The sequence below is a fragment of the Myotis lucifugus genome, unplaced genomic scaffold (genome assembly GCF_000147115.1).
Source record: "Myotis lucifugus unplaced genomic scaffold, Myoluc2.0 scaffold_252, whole genome shotgun sequence".
In the NCBI taxonomy this organism is placed as follows: Eukaryota; Metazoa; Chordata; class Mammalia; order Chiroptera; family Vespertilionidae; genus Myotis; species Myotis lucifugus.
In genome coordinates, this window is record NW_005871300.1 from 950,892 (window position 1) to 967,667 (window position 16,776).

General features: G+C 33.0%; 1 protein-coding gene across 2 annotated transcripts in view; it reads right to left on the bottom strand.

The window, feature by feature from the left end:
• Positions 1–16,776, bottom strand: part of LRFN5 (leucine rich repeat and fibronectin type III domain containing 5) — a 295,046-nt gene that overhangs the window by 141,786 nt on the left and 136,484 nt on the right. For both annotated transcript variants that reach the window (XM_023762562.1, XM_023762563.1), the window contains one exon: positions 12,278–12,453. The gene's annotated coding sequence lies outside the window, so the exon portion shown is untranslated. Of the gene's footprint in view, positions 1–12,277; positions 12,454–16,776 lie in introns of those variants that run through there.

The window sequence follows — 16,776 nt, forward strand, 5'->3', positions numbered from 1 at the left end:
TTATCTTGGTTGTTTTTTTTTTTGGGGGGGGGGCGGGGGGTTGTTTTTTTGTAAATCCTCACCAGGATATTTTGGAGGATTTTTTTCTATTGATTCTTAGAGAGAGCAGAAAGAAGGGAGGGTGAGAGAGAGAGAAACATCAATGTGAGAAAAACACATTGATAGGTTGTCTCCAGCACACAGGATCTCATCTGCAACCCAGGTAGGCTTCTGACATATATTCTGTTTTGTTCACCTAAAAATGTTTTGCCTTTATTTTTCTCCATATGCAAAGTTCTCTTAATATTTGAATGTGCATTTAGTATCATCATGTATTCTGGAAGAAGTCTATACCTTGATTATTATGGAATATTCCTCTAAATCTCTGTTTTCTAGTTAGTTGTTTGTTCTCAAGTCTATTTTGAATGATGTTAATATTATTTTGATTAATATATACATGATATATCTTTTTTCACTTTTTTGCTATTCATTTATTTGCATGTCTTAATTCAAAGTGGCTGTCTTTTAAGGGAAATAACGTTGGGTCTTGCTTTTATATTCAATTTGATCATTTCTGCCTTTAAGTACAATGTTCATACCATTATAACATTTCCCTTGAAGGGGAGAAAATATAAAAATGGCCATAATCACCATTTGCATTCACTATTATATCAGATCTTCTAATCTGTTCAATTAAATAATGATAATATAACACACATTTACACAACACTATTATATATGTTATAAATGAAATTACATAAATGCAGGAACAACTACAAACTATGAAAACTAGTAAGAATTCAGAAAAGTGCTTAGAAGTTAATGATAAAAAGCAATGTTACTATGTAGACACAGTCAATTGGAAAATGTAACAGTTTGAAGTATTTGCAAAAATACAAAAGGATTGCTTAAGGTGAATAAACAAAATGCAATATCCATAAAGATAAATGATTAAAACCTTTTTATAGGACCCGAAAAATTATTGAAAATATATCCAACACTAAAAAACTTAAACATATATATTCTTCCTAAACTAAAAGAAAAATTACATGTGATTCCAATAAAATGTACAACATGATTTTTCACTGAAATTGTCTATTCCCAAAATTGAAAAAGGACAATGAATAAAGAATCAACATTAGCCAAGGAAATTTTGAAGGAGGAATGGAAAGAGTGGATTCATTCATTTTACAATATTTCAAGACTTATACATAGAATAATTAAATCACAGTATGGTACTTGTTCAGGGGTGATGAATAGAACAATGAAATAAAGTAGAAAATCAAGAACTATATCTGTGCATACACGAAAGCTCTTTGTATGGCAGAGTTAGAGTTTCAGTTCACTGTGGAAAGTATGGATTATTCAAGAAACAATATCAGGAAATTGGTTATAAGTATGGCAAAATAAAATAGAACTGAACTTTACTCCAAATCCAATTTAATCTCCACACTACACAAAACATGTGAAAAATACAAAATATTAAAAGAATGCATATCTATTTCTTCAATAGCAGAGAACAATTGTTTAAACAACAGACATACAATCACACAAAATATACACACACATCAAAATTAAAAGAAATTATTGAAAATTTTGTCATATTTAAATGAAAATATTTTATCTGGATAAGTAGTTTCTGAAACAAACTCTTTCCTGGACCTTAAAGTCCTTCATGCAAATTCTTCTATGTACAAATGATTTACATTTTTTGTCACTATACTGTCCCTTAAAATTAAAGACTAAAATTAATAAATACAAAAAGAGCAGATGAAATCTGCTGACAATAAAATGTGGAATGTGTCGCTAGCATCCATATTTAAAATTTATCTATGGGTTGCTAGCGTAGGTAAGCTCCAGAATGTCCATCAAACATCAAAACACAATAATAAGACTCAGAAACACTCTCAGCTGACACCATAAAGGAGAGCACTTAATGACTACCTCTCCAGTGCAGTTTGAGGAAACATACTCTCATCCAGGCCACCACTATGGTACCTGTACACCCGCTAATACATGTGCTCCTTCCATGACCAGATGGGATAGGGTTCCATTTCCTTGGGGATCTGCAAGCTGTAGGAACAATTCCACAATCCCAAACACTTCATTTTCCTTTAGTGTCTGTTAACTGCTCCCCAGTGGGACTAAAATATCAGTTCTTTTATGCCCTTTTGAGAGTCAAGGGTCTGGTGCTGACATTGAAGCATGCTTGTGCGTTATTCATATCTTGTGAATCTATGTCTCATTAAAAAAGGGAAAAATCATGGCCTGGCTGGGTAACTCAGTTATTTAGTGTCCTCCCAATATGCCAAGATTGTGGGTTCAATCCCTGGTCATGGTAGACACAAGAAGCAACCAATGACTGCATAAATAAGTGGAACAACAAACTGATCTCTCTCTCTCTCTCTCTCTCTCTCTCTCTCTCTCTCTCTCTCTCTCTCTCCCTTTCTCCTACTTATTCAGAATGATTATAGAATGCTGCATAAGCTACATATAGTAAGTGAAATCACTATATGTCCTAAATATAGATTACTAATTTGCAAGGAATTGATTGCAGCATGTCAAAATGCACCTAATACTGAAAACAGAAGCAAGAGATAAATATCTATAACTAGCCATTTCTCATAAGGATCTCCAGTGCCTTGGACTTACCACTCTTGTTATTTATAACATATTTGATGTATTCATTAAAAAATTAAATAACTGATATTTGTTTGTTTCTCATATGAGTATTTTGAATAAAAGTACATTGCAAATCTGTATATGTTTTTGTTATTTGGAATGGACTAAATTAGAGATTTTCATAGAGTAGTCTATCTTTTAACTGAAGCTAGTATTTTATTAATGCCTGGATTTATTCCAAAAGTGAGTTAAGAAATATTCTGAGGAAAAAAAGCATAAAAAACTTATATGAGTGAAACACCTGTTTAGGTCTAGAGGACAGACTTGATAATTTCTGAGGTCTAAAATATATGAGAACAAAATATTTACTTCTTATCATGGGTATCATGTAGCAAAAATAAAATCTAAGGATACTACTAGACTAGATAAGGATGAGCTCTACTTTGACTTAATGATTGTCAGATTTTTACTTGATATTTTCTTCATTATCTTCCTTTATTATCATTAGTTTTCATAATGAGGCACTATAGATCTCTTTACATGAATACCCTTGTACAACTACATATTGAGTCACATATATGGATTTTGTCTCAAAATATTTAGAAATCATTGATACTGATTTATAGTGAATAACAAAAATAATCTATATATATAAAAGGCTAATATGCTAAGTGTCCCTCCAACCATCCGACTGGTCACTGTGACATGCACTGACCACCAGGGGTCAGATGCTCAATGCAGGAGCTATAGTGACATGCACTGCCCATTTACAAAGAAAAGGCACTGTGGACCTGGTGCTGACAAAGCAACACTCGGCTTCCCCAAAGTGGGACAGGCCCTGCCACCACCCCAGAGTGACAGCCCACCAAATCACAGCCAACGCTGCCGAGACCCCATGGAGCCAAATGCGGCCCACAGCCCAGCCCAGAAATGGTGGCTGTGGGCACGGGGTAATGATGTCACGTAGCAGCGCCTGGCTTCCTCTCTCTAGAGACTAGCTTCCTTGGAGTTTCTTCAGCCCAGGAACACACCTTGCTTTATAGCCAGGTGCAAAAATTTTACACTTTAACCAAATGTCTGTAAAGCATTTTCCCTTGCCTCATCTCATTTGGTTCTATAGAAGTCCTGGAGTAGGTAGATAGGAGACTTAGTAGAATCCTATTTTCTTTTCATTAGCCAGAAAACAGAGATTTAGAAAGTTTAGAGACTTGACCCGACTGAAAAGAAGTAAGAAATGGTGGACCTTGAAAATGACTTCAGTTTTTCTCACTGTGCAGAATATAGTCAAACACTGCTGCAGTTAAATATTTTACCCTTTGTTCTCCCTGAATGATATACAATAATAATCTGCTTCATGTTGCTATTTACTGCTGTATTGCTGACAATTACCTGAAAGAGAAGTTGGGGTGCTTCATTGGGCTAGAAAAAGTTTAGCTAAATCAGAAATCAGGTCCAATTAAGCAAGTTTATTCTATATATGTAAAAGGCTAAGTTGACTCACGCATGCACAATTCATATAAAGCTCTCAATGGCGCCAATCACATGCATGTGTTTTGATTTGTCATTGTCGATCGTGAATTTGGTTCACACTTCTATTATAGAGAAAGGGCAAATAGCGATATTAAAATATTTCTTCTAATTAATTTCCTTTCAATGTACAGGAATCCATTCACCTGGCCACTAGTATAATATAATTCATATAATATAATATAATATAATATAATATAATATAATATAATATAATCTATAATAATAAAAGGGTAATATGCTAATTAGACTGGATGCCTTCCGGACGTCAGGCAGCTGCAGTGGCAGCAGTGGCATGATGGGGGCATCACCTTCCCATGATCGGCTGGTGGCCCTCCCTCAGGCAGCAGGCCTAAGCCATAAGTAGGACATCCCCTGAGGGCTACCGGACTGTGGGAAGGGGCAGGCCGGGCTGAGGGAACCCTCCCAGTGCATGAATTTTTGTGCACTGGGCCTCTAGTATAATACAATATAATATAGAACTGCTGAAAATTTTTAAAGAATTTCTTTATACCTTTAATAAAAGTTATTGGTATGTCATGCTAAATACAGAATGAACTAAAAAAGTAATTCAGATATTGAATATCTTCTGAACTCATTATTATGTGACTCATTCTTGAATACTATTTTCCAGGCTGGAGTGTTCACATATACAACCCATGAATGCCACAGGTCCACTCTTATTATCTCTATAACTGTTATAATTGAGTTATTCTTTAATTATACTGAATGAAAATTTTGAGATTCTATAGTTTTATTTCAAGATGCATATAAGAAATGTTAAAAAAATCCTTCATAAAATAACCTTGATAAAATGAAAATATTATATTAAAATACATAGTTTTATTTGTCAGTGTTTACTTTTCAATTCTCAATTTTAAGTATAGAGTTCTTGTTACAAAATAGTTTACTTTGTCTTTTTGTTTCTTTATAAATAATAAATGTATGCTTTCAATTGCAGATTATTTTTGTGTTAGGATCATTATTGTAGTAGGCACTGAAATAACCCAGGAGGTGCTCATGTGCCTGTAATGGAACTCTATCTTCATGACATAAATAAGTAAGCAGGTTTTAAAAGGTTATTTGTTTTCCAGATATTAAACAGTATGTTAAGGCTTCAGGATTTAGCATCATAATCCATATTTGCATGCAAGTGATCAAAAAGAAAGCCAAGGTTTTATTACGGATTTAGAATTGCCAGACACCAAGAAAAGCCATTAGAGGGGGGAAAATGTTGCTTTCACAAACAAAGCTTTCTCCTCAGTTGACAAACCTTATCTGCTTGATAGTTTATTGTATAGAGGGGAAAATGTGTTTTTATGCCAAGTCAGTGACACAGTAAATATTCCTAAATCCATTTGGGACTAACTCATAACTCAGCTCCTGCTTGTCAATATTCCCAATGGTGTGCTTTATTTATCCCCTCTCAAATATAAAATATATTCAACACCACGGAGGTTCTTCAACATTTTAGCCATTAAGTACTTCTGAAAAAAACTGTATTATCCAAGTGTATCATCCAACATAGCACTTTTCAAAACTGTATTATCCAAGTGTATCATACAACATAGGTTTTCTTACATTGTTTTCAGCTAGTAAGGATATGTCTACAAAATCCCTACTTTTTTTCACATATCTTCCCATGTAGTGGTAACTATAAATTTCATGGTGTCTTTCCCATTCAAATATGTCATTCGTAATATTAAGTTAGTGTTTAGGATCAATATACATAGATTCTTCCAGTCTGTCACTTTCTCCATATGGCAAATCTTGAATTTTCTTTTAGAAGCCTTTGTATTGCCAAGGTTTTTCTTGCTGTAAAATCGCCCACATTCAGTTTTATGTTGATGAAAGATGTTTCAGTTTACCCAGAATATTCTAAATCTGACATATGCTAAAATATCCCTACTGACACTCACAATAGTATAAAGGAGGTTAACTGCTCGGTCAGTGGGACAGGTTGCTCATCAAAATAACTGGGATAATAACTAAGGCTGAGTCTGTACAAATTGGATTTTTTCCAATGGGTTTCATAGCCAATGCTTTGCAATAAGATTGTTTCCATGCATCTGATGTCAGCTGCCAGGAGTACTCTCCCCATGATACAATCTCCTGGGCCTAAATGTAATCATTATCTCCTAAAGAAAAGCATTTATTCAGACCTCTTCCCAGGACACTTCACAGTAAGAACTGTAGTATTAGCAACCCACAGGGCCAACACTACATAACAGTAGGCAGAGAGAGCAGAGGCCTTTCAACACCACATACTGCCAGCTAAGACCTTTTTAGTTTTGGTGTCAGTACTTAAGGGCTTTGGGGAGAACTGTACATTATCTGTCTACCTTCTGGAATTTTCACCTAAATGACACAAGACATCAGCATATTAACAACAGCCAATGTTGAAAGGTATCTGTGGTCCAGACAAGTCTACTTCTACTAAGAGATATGTTTGCATAATCTCAGATGGAAGTACCTTTTTTCCATTGAAGTCCTGTTACCATTTGCAGCTTTTTATCATTATTTATCTACGGCAGTTTTTTTTGCACTGTAATACTCTTTCCACTCGTACTGATATATAATTATTTTTTAAACAAAAATTCCATTTGATTTCATCTGAACCTGCTTCGTAACAGCAAGCACAGGGTCTTGATCCATCACCTATCTGAAAACAAGTCCCTGAAAATGGTGCTCAGACTGAAAAGAGGAAAGGGTAGCAGTTTAATGGCATTGGAAAAATAAACACCCACTGTGAATGGTAAGACTGCAGTAAACAGGATCAAACTTTGACAACAGGAAAATGCAAAAAAAAAAATTGTTCTAGTTGATATCCTTGGAATCTTTCTTTTGTCAGATAAAAATAAAAGAATGCTCATTTCTTACATGATAGAAACTTCCTCTGTTTTACCAACCAGTGCCTTGGGTTGGACATTCATATTTAAACATTTGAACATTTTTATTTAACATTTATCATTATCAATACAGAAGTAGAAGAATTTCATGCCACTACTTGCTGTTAGTTCTAGAAACACAAAGGTCTGGCTATTTTTAGTAGAATCATAGTTTTGGGAACTTCATAACAAAAGCCATGACAGTTCTAAAAAAAAACTATCACAGTATATTACTAAAGAAAGGGGAAAATTTAAATAATAATTTTCCAGTGCCAGCATTTCCTATTTGCTACAAATTTCTTTCCCTGATACTCCTAGATACTTTTTTCAAATCTCAGAAATATATCTCTTAAAACACACACACACACACACACACACACACACGAGAGAGAGAGAGAGAGAGAGAGAGAGAGAGAGAGAGAGAGAGAATGAGAGAGGATCTATGCCTGTGTTCAGTATAAAAAGGGGTTTTAACAACGATCAAAATGAACATGGATTGTGACCGTATAGTGCTTACAATCTGGCAGGGAAGTCAACATTATCAGACACCTCCACAAAGAGACATACAATTGTAATGAGTTATAGCTACACGATGTTAAGAGAAGATAATAGGGTCAGGCATAGCAAGGAAGGCTTCTGTCAGGAGGTGACTAGCTTGTTGAGATAATAGGCAAAAAATAGGTGACAGCAATGATCTCCTTAGGGAAAAACAAACAGATGCAAAGACCTAAGTGGGAGGTCACATGACAGGGAAGAACCTAAGGACTTCTGGTGGTTCCTGGAATCCAGGAAGGGAAGGGAGCATTGTGGGATAAGTTGGGTGCATTTAGAAAAGTGCTAAACCGTAAGAGCATGTAAGTCATGATAAGGAACTTAGTCTATAGAGAGATATGACGTCTCAGTCTTGTGTCTCTAAATCTCTCTTTGGAGAATAGACAGAATAGGTGCCTCTGTGTCTATAATAATTTAGGAGCCTCTGGAGTAGCCCAGGGTGACATTATATTATTTGGGACTGGGAAATGGTGGTCCCAAATGGAAAAAAGTGGATGAATTTCAGAAGATTTTTTTGTGTAGGTAAATATGACCAGATTAGGTGACAGAATTTGTGGAATGAGGGACAGAGGTGACAAGATGATGCCTATTTTTTTAATCTGGTAAATTGTGAAGTCATATACTGAGCTCAGAAATGTCTAAAGAGTATATTTGGAGGGAGAACCAAGTGCTTAGTTTGCAACATGTTAAATTTAAGGCACTTAGGAAATTGGATGTATCAAACTGGACCCAAAATACATACATTCATGATAGTCATTATAAACTTTGCTTTCTTTAAGAATTTTGCACTCTTCTTTTAAAAATGAGCAGTGCATAGTATAACATGTTTCCTCTTTGTTCTACCTTTTGGAATTGGGATTACTAAACCTAATTCATGTAACCACCTTAGTATTCATGGTTAGCATATTATGGTAACACTAATTTCTAACTGTGCTTTTGTGGCTCAAGTGTCTGGTATGATTTCAAGTATATAAATATATACCTAAAGGTATTAAGCATAAAAAATCAATCTGGTTGAGAGCATATACAATTTTTAAAGTATATCAAATAGATAGTATAAGAATAAAAAAATAATGTTTACTAAAAACTATTAGAAAGTATCAAATAATGTTTGCAATTATTATGATAAGTCAACTAATGTTATCAGAGTTGATATTTATAAGTCTTAAACATCAGGAAATTTGTTTCAGCAAAATAAAATTATTTTAAATATTACATATGAAATGTTATTAAGCAAACCTTAATATATAGAAGGCATATTAGTTTTATAGAGTGACCATCATTGCTATTATGTGTATAGTAAATTATCTTTAGATATATATGGACCTATTTATACAGGCATATACATCTCCTGTTCAGACACTATTGTTTATTGTTTAAATTCATCAGTGCTTTAGTTAAACCAGAAACAATAGCAGAAACAGACAAAAGTACTATTTTACTGACCAAGACTAATTGAAAATGCCACAGTGAGAAACAACCATCATAATAACCACCACCTCTTCAACTGTCCTGCACTAATAACTAATGGATATCCCGTTGCCTCATTATTGTACTACTTCTCCATTCATTATTTCCTCCAAGAAAGTTCCCAGTATTCCATTTATTTTTTAAAGGGACTTAATGGATGTGCTATGAATTTTCAATGAGCTATTTGAAATTTGGGGAACCTAATTAAGGAATGTATTTACTTTCTCTTTTTTTCAGGGTGATTAATTCCATTAAAGAATTTCAGCCTAATGTTACTCCAAAGAAAAAATAGGAAGGAAAAAGAAGATTCTACTTCTACGGACTAATGGACTGCTAATTAAAAAAATTGAATTAAGCATTAACTCAGAAGAGACATTTTCAATATATAAATTATTTCTGTTTAGCCTTCTATTGCCAGGTTAATTAAGTAAATCCTTTGGCCTTATTGCCATTAGTAAATGAAAATGTATTTGAATTAACTAAGTCTTATGATTTACACAAGGGAATCTATATCAGTAAATATATTTCCTTTGCTAAGAGGTTCCATGACATCAGATGTTTTATTTTTAAAAAGTCAGCCTTATTCATGGAAAACAAAAATTCATTAATTATCTAATTGTTGGCCAGATAAAATCTCTGGAGTTTCTTATGTGGTTGCTTTTAAGAAACAAACCCTATACATTTCCATGTTTTCCAAATGTGTGAATTCAACCAGGCTTAGATGGGGTCCTCCATTTCTTTAAGGAAAGTAAAAGATGAAAAATCTAGAATATCTTCCTCAAGTTTCTTTATTTAATAAAAAAACTCAAGGACCTAAGCAACAAAAGCAATTCTTAAGATAAATGAGTAAATCATGTACCAAAGGAGTACAAGGTAATAAAATATACATAGAAGAAACCTACGCTAAAACAATGACTTCTTATCTGTCTTCCACATACTTAGACTCATCATTTTATGCTACACTTATAGCTATAATAAATTAATATAACCTAATATATCCTTTTTGTTTACCTCTTAAAAGTGGTCCTTCTACATTATTTTGAGCAGACTAGCAAAACGTACTGGCTGCCTGCTTTAAGACTTATGTAATCCATAGCACCATGATTCAGAAATAAATTCTTAAACAACAATTTCTATGTTCTCTGAAGGGCATAGCCATTTCTATTGCTGGCATACTGGGCTGTAATATGCTGGAAAATAAACTAAGGTTATTAAGTGTCTTCTACGCTTTCTCTCAAGGAAATTTCAATTGCTAAGCACCTAATTACCAAAAGACAATATCAGTTCTAACAAACCTTGCTCTTTATAAAAATTCATCCACAGCATTTTCTGTGTGGTGACATTTTGATAAAAATATATTCCTAAGAGCAGCAAGAGATGCCTATATCAAATAGTGGGGAGAAGGAGGGATAAAAAGAAATATGTCAAATTTAAACTAAGTAAACTATAAAAATGGCAAAACAATAGAATCATAGGTATGAACCAGGAAAATAAGGAATTTTCTAGAGAAATTGTCTTGACTTTTCAAATCCTATGAACATAGTCATGTAATTAATGCATTTATCTGATTTATCCAGTAATTAGAAAGCCCAAAAATATATATGTAGCTTAGAATTTGTCTCCTGATTTCAATTCATTTTACTATATGTGATTTCCCTTTTCTTCAGTTTTTTTCAGTATTGATATTTATAAGCAGCCACAAAATCTCCTTCAATGACACAAAAGGAATATGTCAGTCAATAATCCAACCAATCAGGAAAAGTTTTATTTCTAGTTCCACCCCCATATCTCCATAGCACAAGTGATCAAAGTCATAGAATAAATGCTTGATTTTTTTTCATACTCACCTACGCATATGTTTATTGATTTTAGAGACAGGAAGAGAGAGAGAGAAACATCAATGTGAGAGAGAAGCATCAACTGGTTGCCTCTTGTATGCACCACAACAGGGATGGAACCTGCAACTAAGGTATGTGCCCTGACTGGGAATCAGACCTACAACCTTTCGCTGTATAGGATGACACTGCAACTGAGCCACACTGGCCAGGGTGAGTGCTTGATTTTTATGAATCAAAAGGACAGTGATTTTATCTAATCTTTACAAATCATTAGTCAAGATACTTTGATAAAATACTTGTTCATTCTGCATCTGTTTACTCACATGCAAACATTAGTATTTCAATCTTTCCCCTGTCTATTCCTCAAAGCTGCAAATATAAACTTTGGCAATGCATTGTGAAACAATCCTAAAAAAATCAAAAAATTCCATAAAGATATAGGTCATAAACATAAAAAATTGTATGTTTTGTATCTCCAGAAAGATGACAAAAAATAACAATTAGTGAATAATGTTGGTTTTTATTTGTACATTAATTTATAAGGTTTTTTAGTAAACCTCTCCTATGTGGTTTTTTTAGGAAGACATTGCTTGTTTTTTATTGTGGACACAAAACATTTAAGATATACTCTACACTTTCTAATTATTTTTATATTGCAATATGACATGAGTTGGATAGAGAATGTTTAGATACAATAGGATGCTAAAATGTAGAAAGAGAATTCATTACTGAAAATTCCATTTTTTTTATTCTATAGTAACACAAGGCATAGGATACATATGTGACTAGTCTTAGTCATTATCTGGTGTTCAATTAGCAAAATGTACAAAATTTCTTTTCAAGTCAGCAATTGTTCACTCTAAGGATTGTTTCCCAGATTAGGCAATATATGCTCAAACATTTAGCAGAGTTTCTAGAACATAGCTGATGTTGAGTAAAAATTAGCTTGCTTCTTCTATTTCTGATGGTAAAATAAGTAAGGCTATCAGGTTTGTTTGTTGTTGTTTTTTATATTAGCAAATCCACATTTTTCCTGCCAATAATTTTACTAGAAATAAATAACACTATGTAAGTACTTGGTATGTACTTTTACATCAAAAACCCAATAGATCTATAGGTTATCATTTATCATTAAGAAATATGGGGTGTCCCAAAAATGTATATACACACTTTGAAAAACTATAAAGGCAGTGTTTATTAAAATACATTTCATTTTCAAAATTGAGCTCTCAGCTGTGAAAGTGTGTACACATTTTTTGGGACACCCTGTATAAATTTAGCTTTGAAACACAATTAGCAATGAATTATTTTCAACCACTGAAGTCAGCAAAAATTAGGACATTCTTTTTAACTGGAAGGAGCTCCCATTGGCAATGATCAAACTGAAGGCAATTAACTTACTTCTGGAGCCTGAAGAGTTCCTCACTGCTGTGAAGGAGTCGGCACTCTGCCTGGCTGCTGCAGAAGGCGGACAGGGTGAGAGCATCTCCAAAACTGAATCTGAGGCTGGTGTCAGAAGTAAGGGTGCTCAGCTACTGCATGGCTTCCCGACACCTGGCTGAATGGTTACAGGGACTCTTCAAAGGAGACAAGCACAAAAAAGGTGTATCAAAATATGTTTAGGAAGTATCTTTGATAAATATAGTTGCTGTTAACTGTGTGATCAACCTCAAACTATATCAGGAATATCACTAAATGGAATTTAAATAGATTTGCATAATGAGGCTTTCCAGAAGAATGTGCAATATGCTCTGATTTCAATAGATATGTTGCATTCTGTTTTTCATTTTGGAAGGAGTCTTCTTATCTCATAATTGAAAATAGCTTAAAGGCTATCAGGTTTGATACAATAGGATGCTAAAATGTAGAAAGAGAATTCATTACTGAAAATTCCATTTTTTTATTCTATAGTAACACAAGGCATAGGATACATATGTGATACATATCTGTTGATTAACAGATATTTAGTTCAATTTTATTGATAGCATTTCCATTAATTTAACTTGCAAGCGAATGTTAAAAAATGTCCTTAGTCAACAAATGTATAATCATCACCTACTATGCACCATATACATGACCCTGGGGATATATCACCGAAATGAAGCTCTTAAATCCTGCCCTCATGAAGCTAATAGTCTTATGTTGCATTGCCTGTATTTTCTTCAATAGAGAAAATATTTCAACACACAAGTCTATGAAGGAAATACACAGGTATGCCACTTGTATTTTAACCTTCTGTCAGAGGATTGTCGATTTCTATCTATGTCTGAGGGTTCTATGTCAATCTAAATAATAATAGACCTAGCTTTTTAAGACACAATATTTAATCCCCCCATGATTCTTATAATAGAACCAACTAATACTCAACCACTATCATTCTTAATGCAGAAATGAGCTGAATTTATAAAAATGTTCTTGAAATGAATAAAAGAATTGTAATTTTACTAGGCTATGACTTATTTCATCTACAGAAGCAAAAGTGAGGAATAATACAATTCCAAAGTGTAACAATAAAAAAAATAAAACATGTATAAGATGATACAAAGATAACTCAGGTTAAATTTATTGTTCCTGCTCTTTTCATTTTTAAAGATGTCTGAATGAACTTATAGAGTCATAATTTAACTTTCTAGACTTTTGTTATTATAAAGTGATTTAACCAAGGTCAATATACATGTATCTATGAGTGAATGTAGATATAATAAATTCCTAGAAGTAAAATGTTTAGAACAAGAAGCCTCATTGTGTTTGAAACTCTGATTATGTCCTCTTCTTTGCAGTGAAGAGGTAGTATAAATCAAGAGTAAATCTGAATTTATAATGATGCTTTATATTATTGCATTATGATAGCAAAACATAAATATTTCCTATAATGATCTTAACAACAACAAAAAAGGATTCATGACCAACAGTGTTTACATGTATTCATTTTAGCTTGAAGAGTTTAGTAACTATTATAATCCTATCTAAATTCTAATTTCCCAGCGAAAGTTCTTTTTATGTATGGTTGCATTATTTATTAATGATAACATTTCCTTTTTATTATAATACTTTTATTAAGCACTTAATGTGTGCCAAATATGAAAATATGTATTATCAAAGGCAATCCTCTCAATAATAAAATGAGATGTTACATTTACCTATATACTGGTATAAGAGGCAGGAGTAGAAATATTTCAACTAACCTTTGGCAAGGTAATATAGCTAGTAGTTGACAAAGCTGGGGTTTTCATCTAGGTCTATCCAACTACAAATCAATGCTCTTATATCTTATGATGTAAGATTTCAGGAAAACATAAATTCTATAGTAAAGAAACTTAATAAGGTGCTTTTTTAGTTCATATACTTTGACCAGTGCAATGCCAAAAACAGTTAGATTGGAATTTGAACAATACAATTTTTCCAGTGTTTCCTTTTCTTCTTGATATTATGCTGAAATAAAACATCTCATAAGAAATTCTGATCGATTTCTTAATTCCAGGTTGATATGTTGGCCTTCTTCCACAGTCTTAGAAAATCTGGCAACAGTTAATTTGTATGTACATGTATTCCCAAGAAATATGAATCTCCCTCTAATGATTATCTTGAATCACAATACTAAACTCTGAAAGAACTAAGGAAACTGGCAAAGTTCTGGAAGTTATTACAGGATATCTTTCATAAAACTGGGACTCATGACCCCTTCCAGTCCCTAATAGAAATTTATTCCCCTCTGTCTTTGGTAAGTGTTCATCAGTTGTCTAAACATATACAGATGCTCTTCTACTTTCATGTCCCCAAAAAACACATAATTTAGGTTGAAAATACATTTCAACTAACCTACCAAACATCATAGCTTAACGTAGCCTACCTTAAATGTATTCAGAACACTTCCATTAGCCTACAATTGGGCAAAATCATCTAAACAATGAAAACACTGTAGAGTATTGGTTGTTTACTCTCATTATTGCCTGGCTGGCTGGAAGCTGTGGATCATTACCAATGCCCAGCATCATGGGAGAGTATTATACCACATATCACTAGCCCAGGAAAAGATCAACATTCAAAATTTGAAGCACAGTTTCTACTGAATGGCATCACTTTCACACATCATACAGTCAAAAAATTTAAGTTGGATATCATGTCAGGGAATGTCTGGTCTGTACTTTGATCCCAATTTCACTATCAGCAAAGGCAGGATGATAACATCTTATAAACCTTGGTAGAATCATAGCAATAATCATATCACTCAGTTTCTCTTTTAAAATAAAAAAAAACAGAAATAATATTACAAAAAGCTGTAATTATTTCAAGGCATAAAATCTGAAGGTACTAAGTAGACATGCAATCATTCTGTTTCCCTCAGGAAGCTTTTCCTAAGGTTGCCCTGAGTTTTAACCCATTGAACACAACAAAAACCCTTGAAATATTCAAAGATAACAGTAACGTGATCTTAAATATGTCCATCAATTTAAAGATCCATAGAGATTGAACAATTATGAATCCACCAAATGGTATCATTACCAATCTCTCTCCATCTTATCTCTAATGGTACAAAATAAGTAACATGAGAAAGGTGTTTTACAGTAGTCTTTAATTATATTTACCTTGTGTGAAAATGATTAAACATTTAATCATACAGATGTTTGATTCCATGATGCAAAAGAGCCAGCTGTTTCACTGCAACTCATTTACTTAATAGTCATCCTATATAATAAAAGCCTAATATGCTAAGTGTCAGACTGTTCATTCAACCATTGGACCAGTTGCTATGATGTGCACTGACCACCAGGGGCAAACACTCCAACAGTAGGTTAACTTGCTGCTGGGGTCCCACTGGACGTGCTGTGGAGGCAGCCAATTGATGTTTCCCTTTCTCATAGATGTTTCTCTCTCTCTCTCCCTTTCTCTCTCTCCCTCTCACTACCTCTCTCTCTAAAAATTAATAAAACATATTTGCTTTTGTTTGTTTAAAAGAGGAATAACTTAAAAACATTTAGGGAAGAAATATAGAATAAAATTGAAAATAATTTCACATTGAGTTTTTAAATTCCATAAATATTCAGAGAGAGTCATATGATTGAATATGAAAATGCATTTGTGTTACTGAATAAAATGTAATATTATATACTCAAATATAGAAAAATGTTTACAAATTATTATATACATCCAGAATCCTATGATAAATTAATGCACCACTGGAGCATTCATTGCTTAATGTAAATGTCACAGTGTAAATGAAAACAACTAATCATCCTTTCCTCTAATAGCAAGAGTTCTGCAGTTAAATAAAACATAACTCTTGGTGACCTGAAAATTTTTATTACTGCCTTTGTAATTTCCCATTCAACAACTCAAGAAAATAACTTTAAATGATGGGTATATTCCAATAAGAAACAACCCACGGTGAAGGGCTTTTCTGAGAGGGGCAGAGGATAAGTAGAGGTGGGGTTGACTTTGAAATGTTATTAAGGATCTAACTTATTCACTAAATTATATAATGATAATTTAAAATAATATTTTTCATTGTGAAAAAACAGATACTAGTTAGTAACTGATCTAGTAAAGACACAAAATGCACTATCATAATTTAACTTTAATTACAAAAAAAGAAATCCTAATTACTAAATTTGGTTGCAAAAATCTAATACAAAAAATAAATAAGAGAAATGTAAAATAAGGCCTAACTAACTAAAGATTATAGAGCTAATAAAGTATTTTTCTTTGCATAACTAACATTTTCTTAAATGACAGAATTAAAAGATTATAAATAGTAATAAAAATTTTAATATATAAATCATTCACTATATAAATTTACTCTGTTAAAAATTTGCTTGAAATTTCCTTGAATTTCTAAATTTTATTTTTCTTCCAAGATACAAATTTGATTGACATATCTTTTTTTTAAGTGTATTTGCTAC